The sequence below is a fragment of the Falco punctatus genome (assembly GCF_963210335.1).
Source record: "Falco punctatus genome assembly, chromosome: 3".
Classification (NCBI taxonomy): Eukaryota; Metazoa; Chordata; class Aves; order Falconiformes; family Falconidae; genus Falco; species Falco punctatus.
In genome coordinates, this window is record NC_137582.1 from 87,736,762 (window position 1) to 87,752,546 (window position 15,785).

Below are 15,785 nucleotides of genomic sequence, written 5' to 3' on the forward strand. Positions count from 1 at the left end.
TCATTCCCTCTTGTTTGCTCCAGGTGACTCAGCAGGGGTATGTGACTGCTGCTAAATAAGAGTCTTTATCATGGGTCATAGTTTCAATGAACTGTAAGCACACAGTTGATGGCAGACTGGGTGGTGCTCTCACCTCGAGAGCAGCAGGGTTTTCAGTGGAGCTGCCTGCACAGCAGAGAAACAACATAGGGGACTCAGGATTTCTTTTTGAGGTGTTTAATCTAAATAGACAATGAGTCACTCTGTATGTATTGGCGCTGTAGATCTTCACTGAGAGAAATATGTTTCCTCTCAGACCAGGGCATAAAGTACCTGAAAATGTAGAGAGCAATTACTCTGAAACTGAAAGTGTGAGACATAGTTTTATCATAGCAACAAACTTTTTTTGCAGGCTAACATTCATGCATTTAAAATGCCAAAATTCCCAGTATAAATGGCTCCAGGCTTTCACAAGTTTGCAATCAGTCCAGGGTTCAGAACAGACTTCTTCAGAAAGTACAGAGAACATCAGAAACACAAGATGTGGTCTTTGTGGGGATGTTATTATCTGTATTTTTGTGGTGTTAAAGCTCAGGATTATATGGCCCCTTTAGAGGAAGTCACAGATGCAGAATGTAGGAAACTATAGCACTGACTAAAAGAAGGAAATTCTTGAAAACCTGGAAGTTCAGGGGTCACTTCTTCAAAGTGATAGAAGATCAGAGGCTCAAAGATTTAGGTTAATAAAGTTGAAGGTCATAAGGGATTGTTAAAATCCTCTTGTTTAGCTTGTGTAGCCCAGGTCACAGAATCAGACTGGTTCCTGTATTAAATTTGTCACTTTTGGCTGACACCATGAATTCCTGCAACAGGGATTACTAACAGTCACTGTTAAAAGTTAGGCATCTCATTTTTAGTTTCACTGTTTAGTTTAGCTTTTTGCCACTGATGATGTTACAGTTTTCCTGCTGTTTGAACAGATTCTTTACTATGAAAAGACTTCTTGCAGAATTCAAGATTGTTAATTTCTTTTTAAGACATTATACAATTCATACTTTTTAAATTTCTTTCCTGATCACTTGTGTGTATCTTTTCTCAGCATCTTCAAATGTTTCCAATATTCTTTTTTAATTATGAACACCAGAAATAAGCTTTACTATTGCCGAATATACAGTGGTATGTCACACTGCTATTTCTAATTGATATCCCTACCTAATTAAATCAGAGAAAGACCCATATCTGAATCATTCAAAAAGGGTGTAAAGTTTAATTGGTTATCGACCATAACCCTGTATGGTTTTCTTAGGTTTATTACTTCCAACATGACAATCCTACCTCTTATATTCATTGGCCAATGATTATGACCTAGCATTTGACCACATTAAAAGGAAATTACAAATGAACTGAGGCTATTAAGCAAATCCAGGTCACACTGTAGTTAATTAATCTGTATCATGATTAGTTTCTGATTTCTCTGCTGTCTGCAATGATAAATACTGAATGATTCTTGTTCATAATTAATGTAGCCCTTAAAGCAAAGATACAGTGAAGTTATTATCAGAACAGAACTACAAGATGAAAGGTACTAATGTGAATCTGATAAAATCTCAAAAGCTCTGGAAGTAGGAAACCTGCTATACAGGGTCACTGGTAAGAGACAAAATAATTCACATAGAGAAGAACCTCTTTGTGCTACAAAAAGATTTGTGTAGTTAAATCATTTTTTTCCTAAGAAAAATTGCCAACTGAGGAAGAAATGCCAGCTTTTGTTACGTGTTTTGTTTTTGTAAGACTGCAAATACAGTAAATGTTTGTTTGTTTAACTGTCTGATGTGGTACTTGGCTGCTTAGAGCTATATGCAGAAAAAACACTGATCTTGATATATCCTCAACATGGATAAGGCTTTATCAGACCTGAGAGCCATATCTGAATAATTAAAGATTTCCTTGACATAGAAATCAAATTCAGCTTCCAAATACAGGGTTTTATATTTCAGATAGACTGCCTCTGTTAAGAGGAGAAAATAATTTAACAAGTCATGTGTTTCTTTGATGCAGTCTTGCTTATAAAATATACCCTACCCAATCAGATGAGAAGCCATGAGCTGGCTCTAGTTTAACAAGGCCACCCTCAAAATCCCACACTCATAGATGATATAATACAGCCTTCTGTGTTCAGCCTTACATTTGAAATACATTCCAAAATAATCTCCAAGCTTCTGCCCTCACCTCTTTCAAATTACTGCTGTAAATTAGTAATTGCACATGGAATTTGTCTGACAAGCATGCTGTAGACTGCATGGAAATGGTTGAGTTGCTCTCCATCAAGACTGAAAGGAGCTCTGAGTGACTTGTTGAGTTGTAGATTCCTATGGGATATGGACCAGGTGAAGAGTAGAGTCAGAACCCTGAATTTTAGGACAAACTTTCAGTTGTTTAAGGAATTAGTGAATGGGACCCACTGGGAAACTGCTCTCAAGAAGCTGAAAAGACTTGGCAGCTCTTTAAAGGACATTGACCTTAGAGACAAGAGCTTTCAACTCCCATCTGTAAGAAATAAAGCAAGGAGGGCAGAAGACTGGCATGGGTCAGTAAGGACTTTCTGCTCCAACTAAAGTGTAAGAAAGAAATGCACAAGCAGTGGAATGAGGAAGAATATGGGACATATTCCCTGAGCAGGAAAGCTAAGGGCACAGTTGGAGCTGCCTTTGCCAAGGGATGCAAAGAATAGTAAGAAGGGCTTCTACAGGCATGTTGGGCAAAAATTGAAAATTACAGAAAGAGTATACACACACACACACACACACAGAGATAAATAAGACAGGAGAACTGGTGAAAACCAACATGGAGAAGGCTGAGGTACTCAACAATATTTTTTTTGCCTCCATTTTCAATCATAATCTCTCTTCCTACATCTCTCAAGCCCCTGAACCTCAAGGCAAAGTGTCGCAGCACTCTCCAAACTCACGCTCTCTCGCTCTCCCATTTTAAGTGAAGATCGGGTTCAAGATCCCCTGTAGAACACACATAAGTCCATGGGAGCCAATGACATGCATCCCAGAGTCCTGAGGGAATGGGCCAATGTAGTTGCCAAGCCACTTTCCCATCATATTTGAAAAGTCACGGCAGTTAGGTGCCCCCAGTCACTGGAAAAAGGGAAACATCATGCCTATTTTTAAAAGGGAGGACCCTGGGAACTACCAACCAGTCAGCCTCACCTCTGTGCCTTGTAAAATGGAGCAGATCCTCCTGAATGACATGTTGAAACATATGGAAGACAGGAGGTAATTAGAGACAGCCGTGATGGCTTTACCAAGGGCAAATTGTGCCTAATTGATCTGGTGACCTTCTATGATGAAGTGGCTGCATCAGTGGACAAGGGAAGAACTACAGATGTCATCTACCTGGACTTCTGTAAGGCTTTGATATGGTCCCATACAGCATTCTTGCCTCTAAATTGGAGAGATTCGGGTTTGATGGATGGGCTGTTAGGCAGATAAAGAATTGGTTGGATGGTTGTATCTGAAGAGTTGCAGTCAATGCTCAATGTCCAAATGAAATCACTTACAAGCAGGGTCCCTCAAGGGTCCATAATGGAACCAGTATTATTCAATATATTCATTAATGACACAGGCAGTGGGATTGAGTGCATCCTCAGCAAATTTGTGAATGATAGACACCAAGCTGAGTGGTGCAGTTGATTCACTTGAGGGACAGAATGCCAGCTAGAGGGACCTTGACAGGTTTGAGGAGTGGGCCCATGTGAACTTCATGAAGGTCAGGAAGGCCAAGTGGAAGGTCTTGCACTTGAGTCAGGGCAATCCCCAGTATCAGTACAGACTGGGTAATGAATCAACTGAGAGCAGCCCTGAGGAGAAGGACTTGGGAATACTGGTGGATGAAAGACTGGACAAGAGCTGGCAATGTGCACTTGCAGCCCAGAAAGCCAACTGTATCCTGGGCTGCATGAAAAGCAATGTGGCCAGCAGGTCAAGGGAAGTGATTCTGCCCCTTTACTTCCATGAGACCCCACCTGGAGTACTGTGTCCACCTTAGGGAATCGCAGCACAAGAAAGATATGAACCTGTTAGAGTGGGTCCAGAGGAGAGCTATGGAAATGGTCAGAGGGGTGGAACAGCTCTGCTGTGAAGACAGGCTGGGAGAGTTGGGGTTGTTCAGCCTGGAGAAGAGAAGGCTCCAGGGAGACCTTATTGCAGCCTTTCAACACTTAAAAAGGGGCTATGAGAAAGACAGAGAGAATCTTTTTACCAAGGCCTGCAGTGGTAGGACAAGGGACAATGGTTTTAAACTGAAAGAGGGTAGATTTAGATTGAACATAAGAAAGAATTTATTTTACAATGAGGGTGGTGAGGCACTGGCACCTCACCCAGTTGCCCAGAGAAGTTGTAGATGCCCCATCCCTGGAAGTGTTCAAGGTCAGGCTGGTCAGAGCTTTGAGCAACCTGATCTGGTGAAAGATGTCCCTGCCTATGGCAGGGAGGTTGGACTAGATGACCTTGAAAGGTTCCTTCCGACCCAAACTGTTCTATGATTCTATTTAGTGAAATGAATCCTATCCCATGTAGTGGTAAAGCCATTCAATATATCTTCATCATAGCATCTTCTCTCACATATATGTAATCTTTTATCTTTGGTACCCATAATACAGGACTGAGTCCTCAACCATTAATATGTTCCCCCCTGATGGATATGATAAAACCACCTGATAACAACAGCTCTGCAGTAAATCTAAGAAAGGAAATTGACCTCCAGAAACTCTAGGGCTGTATGCTGTAAAGTCTGTATGTGACTTAAGGAGTTTCAAAATACTATGATTATTGGGCATGTTCTTTTAGTGCTGATTTATATTCATGCTTGTGCATCATTTCAAATAGGGCTGAGAACTAAATGTAGGCAAACTCAGGACTTCGTCCATGAACTCTGGCAGAGTTTCACCATGATGTGTTTAAGGACTACAGGAATTTCCTTTTGAAACTGAATGTAGACATCACTTGTATTCTGCAGGTTTATTGATACGTTGCTCAGTTCAATATCCTGTCTTTGGCTTACGTTTATGTGTGTTGCACGGTAGTATCTTTAGGTGAGAACTGAAACTCAGGTCACTGCTTTATTCCAGTACCTGGCTCAGAGGAATGTATGTTGCCCAGAGAGATGGGTAGATGCTCCACCCCTGGAAACATTCAAGGTCAGGTTGGAGGGGGCTCTGAGCAACCGGACCTAGTTGAAGATGTCCCTCTTCATTGCAGAGGAGTTGAACTAGTTGACCTTTAAAGGTCTCTTCTAACCCAAACTACTCTATGATTCTATGATTCTGTGATTTCTGTGTCTATGCCAAGCAAGACTGCATAGATATGAAGTCTTTACTCAGTCTGGCAAGAACTGTGTGCTCTAGCCAAAGGGAAGACAGGAAGTACAGCATGATGTGTGCTGCTCTGACATGATTAGACAACTCTGTGCAGTCTAGAAGTCCATCCAAAAACACTGCATCTCAGGATTTTAAACCCTTTGTCTCTAACATCAGTTCTTATTAACAAGGTCATTCATAGGGGGAAGGATTCGTTTTGAACAAAACTCAGGGAGTCAGCTTGACGTATTCTCTCCAGCTTCAACACTTCTCATTTTATATTCCTTCTTCCAGAATAATGAAGCAGGAGAATTTGATGAATCTGCAGATAAAGATCTTTATTGGCAGATATAACATTTATTTCATTGCAGGAAAATACACTTTCTAAATTTACACTGATATTAGCAACCAAGCAATCACTTGGTAACTGATTATGCAAATTGAATCTTAATTTTCAAACTAGGCCCCTGCAGTCTTAAAATTCCTCTCTCAGTGTTTCAGACATTTATTCCCATTCTTAATAATGCTACAGAAACTTACTATGAGAATTCTTCATTGTCACAGGTATCATCCAATTCAGTGCAATGACTTTGACCCCAGTATTGTTCTGTAAAAGGTCACCAGGTTCTGTGTAAATATATCAGAAGGAAAGAAGGGGCAGTCTAGGGATCTCTGTGTCTATTAACAGTTCCATTTGCATCTTCTTTCTTTTTTACTTGGCTTGTCTGGTTCGTGCTGCCACCGTTTATGGTATAACAGAACACAAATTTTCTGCAACATTAACTGTCATTTAGCATGCATCTCTTCAATAATACATAGATATGTTTCACTGACATGACAGAAAAACGCTAGCACGAGACCAGTTTTTCAACATATCACCAGATTGTATTCTCCACAGCTTGTACCTGCCTGTGTGCTGGAGAACTCAGCTACTGTCTGCGATTTTCTCTGTTCTCAAGCTATGGAAAGTTAGCCCCAGTTCAAACTTATGTAGGGAAATACACCCCTTAAAGCTCAGATCCTTGGGATTTGTCCACCTATGTTGAAGAGCTTTGTCATATTTCTCTGCCACCTCTGAATAAGGCAGTGCAAGTACTAAAAACAAATAGCAGTGAAGTGAGGCATTTCAACCTAGGAGTGCTCTTAAAGTACCTGAGCTAGTAGCTCTTCTCTGCACTACCGCATGCAGTATAGATATATCCTAGAACTGTCAATAGCAGTCTTTTTAAGATGAAAAATTATCAGATTAATATGTTGTTTGCAGAATATTCTTTGGATTATATTATGGCTGTAATTAGTTACGTGAACGTCTGCCATCCTTTTAAACATATATACAGATCAAGCCACACTGTGAATGAGGGCAGGATATGGGAGGGAGAGAAGGGTGCCTCACACACAGCTGTGTTTTGTGACCTGATATTTGTGCCCCACCAGGGAGGGAGAGAGTGCTTATGAGGATAATAAAGATTCCTTAGCCCCACTTTCATCCCATAACATAACTGAAGCTTCTGCAAGGACTGTAGGATTACCACATGCAAGACTGGGATAAAGACATTGATAAACCGAAACAAGTTCAGCAGAGAGCTACCAAGATGGTTGGGGCTGAAGCACATGCCCTGTGAGGAGGGTCTGAGGCCACAGGGCTGGAGAAGAGATGGCTTCAGGGGAACCAGCAGCATCCCAGCACCTACAGGGAGGTCATCAAGAAGACAGAGCCAGACTCTTTACCAAGGTGCACAGCCAGAGGTGGAGAAACAACAGTCATAAACGAAAACAGGGGAAGTGCAGACTGCATCTAAGGCAAATCGTTTTAATTCTGAGATTAGCTGAGCACTGGAGCAGAGGCCTAGAGATGTGCCATCTCCATCATCAGAGGTTTTCAAGAAGAGGCTGAATAAAGCTGTGAACAAACTGGTCTGATCTGACAGCTGACCCTGCTTTGAGCAGGAGGTTGGACTGGAGATCTCCTGGTGCCCCTTCTAACTTGGACGATTCTGTCATTCTCAGGGGCTCTGTGTACAAATACAGCAAGAGGGTTAAAAAATTTTATATGAAGGAAAAAAAAGTTAGAATTCCAGTCAACCAAGTAAGGAAGATCCTTAGCCAGTTGTACAGTCAATAACCTTTCAATTTAACATGCATAATTTTTTTGTGATAGGATAACTGAGGCCCAAGGAAATAGCTTTGGATGTCAGTGCAACACTTATTCCTCATCATTTCTGTATTTCTGATAAGGAGGCTGGCTGTAGTTTTATTTTTCTGAGAAAAAAAAATCTGTTGAAAGTTCTGGGAGGGAGAAAAAAGCTGAGCTTTTTCACAGCCCCTGCATCTAGACAAGTATAGCACCACTAAGCTGCCAAGTCTTGGCAAAGAACCGCACTAATGTGAGTGCTCTGAATATTAGAAACACTTTGCATTGTAGATATTATGAGATATTCCTGAGGCTACAGAAGAGCTTATTCCTAAATCTAATCACTCTAGGGTCATTTTTAGCGGTGTTTTATTTATGTGAGTTGCATAACATGTCCCTCAAACCTGACTTGCTTAACATGACATTTATTATACTTCCAGGTCTTTACCATCTGGCACATTCTCAGGCAGCCAAAGAGATTTTGCAGCTGTTTTTGTAGTAGCATTAAGATTTCATAACATTTGTCCTTTTACTGCAGTCCTATAAAAGAAGTACAGATTCAGAATTACTGAAGTGGAGGGACAAGAGAGAGGAGAGGTCAATTAGTACAGAAAGACAGTCAGATACAGAAAAAATTTCAGGAAGAACAATTTTTGTGTAATAGCTTTTTGTATACATCAGTGTAAGAAACTTTAAAATGCATAAGCAGAGATACCATAATTCATAACCATGAACTGTTTTTTTTAATAAACTTGGTTTTGTCCCTGGAATTTGAAGAATCTCTTGGGTTACTCCACTGTGTTCAGAAAACATCTATCAGCAGTTCATAGCTTGACAAAAGCACAATATAGTACGCTTCACTGGTAATTAATGTTACCTTAGTGAAACATATTAAAATCCAAACCCTTTCCCTCTTGATCTTTTTCTAGCTGCCCCTACATCACTCTCTTTATGAAAAACCAGCATATGTAAATAAAAATAACTTTGTTACATAAAACCTAGTCTTCTCTAAGCTTGTGAACTGTTTAAATATGATGTTTTTTTATTTTTAAATATTCACATTACTAGGTTGTTGAAGAAGATTAATCCAGGTTTGGATCTAACCAGAATACCAAACAGTTGTATTTTCCATGTAAAATAATTAGCTTCTAAGTGACCTCAGCTTATTCCCAGATAAAATTGCATCAAGAAGAACTGTAGCAAGGCAGCATACAGCAAGTAACCTTTATAACAGTCTAATGTAAACACAAAAATAGGAGAATCCATGGGCTTTAGCCAGTCTGGTTATGTACAGCATGAGACCATTCTAACTTGACAGCATTTCATGTTGATGCTTCTCTTTCTCTAGCAGGCAAGTCAACATCATGGAGCAAGAGCTCATTAACACCCTTTGTAAGCACAGAAGGAACAAGGTGCCTAGAAGTGGTGAGCATGGGTTTAGCAAGGGCAATCATCCCTTACCACTCTGTGTTCCTTTCCTTGATGACTGACTCGGTGGAGGAAAGCAGAATAATGGATGTCATTTACCTTCTCACATGGCATGACACAGTCTTCCATCCTAGCTAAGCTGGGAAGATATGGACTAGATAGGTGAAGCACAGGGTGGTTGAAAACTGTCAGGACCATCAGTTTCAAAGTGTTGGGATGAACAGTTTGAAATCTAACAGCTGGTTATGAGTGGCATTCCTCAATGTTTGATACTGGGGCTAATACTTAGCATCCTCATCATGAATGTGGACAATACAATGAGAGGCATCCTCAGCAAGTGTGTGCATTCCTATATACAGGGGAAGGCTGACGGGCAGAGCTGCCATAAGAGAAGGCTAAGGAGATATCTAGAGATCTAATTGCCATCTACCTGAAGAGAAGTTATAAAGAAGAGCAACACAAACTCTTCTCAGAGGCACACAGTGGGAGGACAAGAGGCAACAGTTGAAAGTTGCAGCAAGAGATTTCCAGTTGAATATAAGGAAGAAAGTTTTCACCATGAGAATGATTAAGCACTTCAGCAGGTCCCCAGGGAGGCAGTGTAATCTCCTTCTTTAGAGATTTTTGAAACCTGGCTGCATGGCAGCCACATCTGACTTTGAAGTTATTGCTGCTTTGAGCAAAGAGTTGGACTAGAGACCACCAAAGGTCCCTTCTAAACATTTGCCTTTGATTCTATAACTAATTAAGTCCATATAGTTTTATTTGCATCCAAGAGTCCTTAGAGATTTTGAAAGTGCAGCAGACAGAAACGAAAGTTCATCCATTTGCATAGCTAAACATATCATACTTTTAGGTGTACTTCTATATCAGTATAAAATTAGTATATTTAAATATTGCCTGACACATCAACTATAGCAATTAGGCACATGTTGCTGTATCATGTATGACTGAAACTGGACAGAACGTAAATTCTGATAAATAATTAATTCCCTTTTATTGCTTAAAAATCCCTGATTTGCATGAAGACATTACGGGGCAACTTCTGCTGTTAGATCAGGCATGCTTTGCTGCCACAAGGCCAGGGAAGATTCTGCATAGCGGACTGTATAAAGAAAAATCATAGTAGTATAAGCACCACCTGATAGTCTGTGCTTGCTTTCCGTGTTGCACTTCTGATGTTAAAACAAAGAACTGCCAAATTTGGGGTTGGAAAACTTAATTGACCGTGTGTCCCCACTGTCTTGTTTTCTATGGTTCTTTATTCATCCATAATAGCTATTCTAGTTTTCTGTAGGCTATCTAGTTAATTGAAGAGCAGAGATATCTCATCTACAAAGCTGAATTATTCATCAAAGGTATTTTAAGAAACCATTTTTAGAGCAATTTAGGCTTTCTTTTCTGGCACAGCTGAATCTAATGCTGTCTTTCCTTATTTCAGTTTGTCTTTCTTTGCTGTTTGGAAAACTTTTCAGAGTTGATTTACCTCAAATCTTCAAATCTTCTAGTAGGAGAAACCCACCAAAATATAACGTTTCAACTTGGTGAAATAACATAACCTGACATAAATGGAAATGACTGAAAATTATAAAAGTAGCTTCATATTCCACAAAGATTAACCTTATGTCCAATTTTTTTACTGTCAGAAAGCACAAACCATTTATGACAACTCTGGCCTTCCTAGTGTAAGGTGATCCTTCTGAAGGGTAGCTATTAATTTTCTGTGTTTGTAGAGCACACACAACAACAGGAGCCCAGTTTGGTCAGCTGCCAAATGCTGTTATAATGTTATAGGAGTGCTCATGGTGATTGTGGGGCAAAAAAAGGGTTTTATTTGATTAAGAGTTGAATGCAAAGGCAATTATTGAATTCTAGAGCGGAAAAAGAGTTTGTTGTGTGATTTGGGAAAGCTTCCTCTTACAGGAAGCAGTTACTCAGAAAACACTGCTGATAACTTTCTATAATATTGTCACCAAAGCTGTTCACTTAGTGAAGGTAAATTAAGTAATATAAAAATATATAGAATTTTGAGAGATTGTATTAAGTACATTTGTATGAAAAACTAAAAATAGATATAGCCCAGGCTAGAGTTGGAAACAAATTTATTAGTGCTTCCACAGACTACAGGTTTTATTTTTAAGTCCTGGCCAAAAGAGACAGACTTCTTTTGAGTTCTCACATTATGCAGACTGAAGGCTTAAACAACAATGTTTTCCTATTAGTTCTGTTCTCATCTACATGTTATGTATTGGCAAGTTCACTTGCTGCATCTTTTCTAAAATTAAGCCTTCAGCCACAGTTTCTTCTTCAGGATCAAGCCCACACAACTCAGTATTGCATCGCAACCTTAGATTGTAAATGCCTCAGGGTAGGAGGGTTTCTCCGAGTGTAGTACAGCAGGGCACTGATCCAAGGTGTGAGGATAACAGCACAACAACTACTTGCTTTCTGGTATTTCTTTGTTAAAGTTCCATCATTGTTTTAAAAGACAGCTGCTTTACATCTTTCAGCAGATTGCATTTTGGCCTTTTCACCAAATGTGGCTGGAAGTGACATTAATATAAATCGTGAAATACATTATTCTGCACTGTCCCACATTGCACCAAAAGAGGTAATTTTTCAAGCATGCTAGGTATGTGTAGTTTGGCACAACATGTGAGGCATTCCCTTTCAGGACTTTCTTCAGGCAGTGCAAGTTGCTCATAGGTCAAAAAGTTGATCACACACTGATAGAATCCATGTGTCTTTAATGACAAGAATACATGCTTCTAGTAAAAGCTGGTTCAAAAAAATTTCTTGTGTCTTTCCTGTCTTTCCTTGGCTATAGTTACAAGAAAGCAACATTAGTGCAGTTCGTAAATGAATCTATGAACAGACTTTCCTGCTGAGTCTATTCTTTAATACATATTTCCCTGGGTTTTCTCCCAGATTTAACAAGATTTTTCACAAAAGCTTTCTTAGTGATTTGCTTGCCAATATCTATGCAGCACCAGTAGAGAGCTGACTTGAACAGATACAATCACTTCTTCATAATGACATGCATGATTACCCCTGCAAATCATGTAATTATGATAAAGATTTCAAAGGAAAGAAGGTAATTTATTTACATACTGTCCAGAAACATTCAGTCTCTTGATGCAGAGCAAAATCTGAATCTCAATATGGAAGTATTTAGAGTTACTGCATAAAGATCAGAGTTAAACAGGAAGGAATCAAAGAGGCTATTAGTAAAGCAGTGCCGAAAAATGTACTACAGGGCACTGTGCTGCAGTATATATTTATAATATGTTATAAAGGCTGCATTTATTTCAAAATTAGTATCGTTTAAAAGCAGCAAATTTTGTTTTGGAGAAAGCAACCCTCAAACTGAGTTTCCAAGTGATCTGGACCTATCTAAATCTTGTGAAATAACAACCAAGCCTTCTGTTTTTCAGCTCAGCCAAAAAACAAACTTTAAACAAACCGCACAAAAGCTTTGGCACTAAGCATAATCTGTAATTCAGCACTAATCCAGCTATTGAATCCCCCGTACAATATTTTTTTACTCTGATTTTTTTTCCTACCACCTAGATACCCCATGGGGGCTTGAAACACCACTGATGCTTGGTGCCTTATGGACCCATGGCATAGTCTTTTCTCAAAAGAGCTTACAGAACCATCAGCCAAGCAACATGGGCTTGTTTTGTCTTTATTCTCTGTGTACAGATGGTGTTCAGTTCTGCTAAGTTAAAATAAATGCTACAACTTAAATATAACATCTACACCCTCCAGACAAGTGATTGCATAAATATGCAGGATTTGCAGCCTTGTTTTTGTATTAATTCTAACTGCATCTCACTTACATCATCATGCAATGTTTTCTGCTTATTATCTTTCACTACCAGTCTCATTTCAGACAGCAAAGCCAGCTCCAGACACATGACAACTCTATGATAACAAAACATCCATGGCTACCTCTGTAGTCTATGTCAGAGCTCTGAGAGATGTGCTTACCCCTCCAGCTGCCAGCAAGGAAAAGGGAGGAGGAGTGTGAAATGAAGATTCAAAGGTTGCCAGCATGTAAGCAACAGCTATGGGCTCCTACATTCCCATTCTGTTCAAGGCACAAAAAGTATGCTCAGCTCTTCACAGCTTTCCCATGTGTTTTCTAGCCCAGGTCTTCTCCTTCACCTATTCATCCTGTTTTCTATGCCAGGAAATGCTTAGTCTCAGCCAGGCATCTGTCCTCACTCCTTAGGATGACAGAATTAAGATTGCCTGCAGAGTCAGTAACCCTGAATTATCTGTACCTGAAAACCAGGGATTTATAGGTATTGTCTGGTTTCAGTGCTTAACATTTGTCAATGTTGCTTTCACCCTGTAGCTATAGTGCCACTCAAAAGCATCATGGAAATACCCAATTAATTATTTTTTCCTTTTGTCAGTTTACAAGACATTTGCTGATTTGCAGCAAGGGAGTATGCAAGGTTTCTATGAAAGAAAAGGGTAAGGAAGGAGGCTGAGGTCATCAGTTTTTTCAGTTACAAGTGGTTTTCTCTACAGACCACATAACCCTTACCTTTGCCAATGGAGCTCAAAATGGTTCCTAAAGAAGTCATTACTACTTGTATTCCAGTGGTACCTAAAGCCACCAGGATCCAGACTTTGCTAAATGCAGTATAAATTTGTAGTGTTTACCCTAGGGAATATTCATTCTCCATCTTTCCTCACCCTCATTGCATATTCTGCCCCAAGGCAGAATGGAAGCAGTCAGTGGTAGCTGTAATGATGACTGCTGTCAGGTGAACACTTTCCACTGCAAATTGTGTGGATGCCAATACTGATTTCTCTTCAAACACAATACTGATTTCATGACACTCAGTCACCCTCAGTAATGGCTAAGTCTAAACTGCAAACTAGGCTGTAGTCTCCACTCTTGTAATCATCTGCCCAACAAGTTTTTCTTCCTTTTAATTAATCATGAAATTCCCATTCCTCAGCAATCTAATCTAATTTACATGTTACCCCTGCTTCAAGACTGGAGACACTGGTTCGAGGCTAGAGACCTCCAGAGAACCCTTCCAACTTGAATTTTTCTTGATTCTACATTTTATAAAAGCATGCATATTGGGTGTTCATGTCCAGGTGGTGACAGCCGGGGGGCTGCAGTGCTGATCTCTGAGTCAGAGCCAGCTCCAGCCAGCTCCAAAATGGACCCACTACAGGACACAGCTGAGACAATCAGCTACACTGTTGGAACCTCTGGGAAAACATAGTTGAAGGACCAAAAAGCTGTGCAGCAGCAGAGAGGAGCAAGAAGAAGGTGAGAGAAGCAGTCCTGTAGACACCAAGGTCAGTGAAGAAAAAGGGAGAGGAGGTGCTCCGGGTGTCAGAGCAGAGATTCCCCAGCAGCCCCTGGGGAAGACCATGGTGACACATGATCTCCCTACAGCCCATGGAGGATCCTGTTCGAGCAGGTAGATGTGCGCCAAAGGAAGCTGCATCTCATGGAGAATCCACACCAGAGCAGGCTCCTGGCAGGAGCTGTGGCCCATGGAGATGAGCCCATTCAGCGTCAGGTTTTCTCGCAGGACCTGTGGCCCTTTGGGGACCCATGTTGGAACAGTCTGTTGCTGAAGGACTGTAGCCTGAGAAAAGGACCCACACTGGAGCAGTTCTTGAAGAGCTACAGCTGGTGGGAAGGACACACCCTGGAGAAGGTCATGAAGGACTGTATCCTGTGGTAGGGACCCCACACTGGACCAGGGGAAGAACATGAACAGGGAGCAGCAGAGATGAAGTGTTAAGGACTGACTACAACCCCTATTCCCCATCCCCCTGTACTGGATGGGGAGAAGGGTTGTAGAGTTGGGAAGGAAGGAATGAAGTTGAGCCTGGGAAATAGGGAGCAGAGGGGGAAAGGTGGTTTTAGTTTTAGTTTTGTTCTCACCATACTGTTCTATTTTGTACTGGCAAGAAATTAAGTTAGTTTTCCCCAAGTCAAGTCTGTTTTGCGCGTGACAGTAACTAGTAAGTGATCTCCCTGTCTTTATCTTGACCTGTGAACTTTTTGATCTTATTCCCCCCCACCACCCTGTTTATGAGGGGGAGTGAGAGAGCAGCTGGGTAGAGGGCTGGCAGCCAGCCAAGGTCAATCCCATGGCAGCAGGTACTGAACTTTGCAAGCAATTGCAGCCATGCCCTGATCACTTTAAGCACATGAACCACATTATAGAACTCATAGTGGAATTTATTCAAGTGCATAAAGGCATCAGGGTATGCCCTTTCATGGTTATACTAGATCACCTCTACCAAATGTCTTCAGCCTGTGCATAGCAGAGGTCAAAGTGTGCTGCACTCTGCCACTCACAGGATGAAACAGTAACACACGAAAGTACGTGACTCTCATATGCTACAGCTGTAAACCTATACCTCTTTATGAAACCATAGAAATTATGCTAACAGATATCAAAGCAGGTATTTTTTGTAAACAGTTTTGAGGAAAATAAGAGTGAAAGAAAATCTTGCAGCAAGGCTTTCCTATTTACAGTTAGACAGGCTAAATCATTTACTATCACTCAAACCACTTAATGATTTCCTAATTTAATTAGGAAACAATAAAGTTTCAAATGTCAATGTAAGTTCTTTGCTTTCAGTGCTGATCTTTTGGGTGAATGAATACAAGCATGATACATAAATGTAACAGAGACTATTTCTCAACAGGTAAAGAAAAACAAGAAAACCCAGTAGTAAGGCAATACTATAAATGATGGCAGACCGGAGTTACTGAGCCCAAACTGGACTGATTGGTTTCACACACAAAGGTGAGGAACTGTCATTGTTATCTCCTTTCCCCCACTGCAGCTATTTTCTTGGTAAGTTTTAATCCTCTGCTCTCACTAG

General features: G+C 40.5%; 1 long non-coding RNA gene across 3 annotated transcripts in view; it reads left to right on the forward strand.

Annotated features, from left to right (window-relative positions):
* LOC308061304 overlaps window positions 1-15,785 on the forward strand; it is a 74,552-nt gene that overhangs the window by 167 nt on the left and 58,600 nt on the right. For 2 of the 3 annotated variants that reach the window (XR_013927164.1, XR_013927165.1), the window contains exon 1: window positions 94-15,706. This is a non-coding gene — a long non-coding RNA (uncharacterized lncRNA). Of the gene's footprint in view, window positions 1-93; window positions 15,707-15,785 lie in introns of those variants that run through there. The other variant, XR_013927163.1, reaches the window with a different exon arrangement.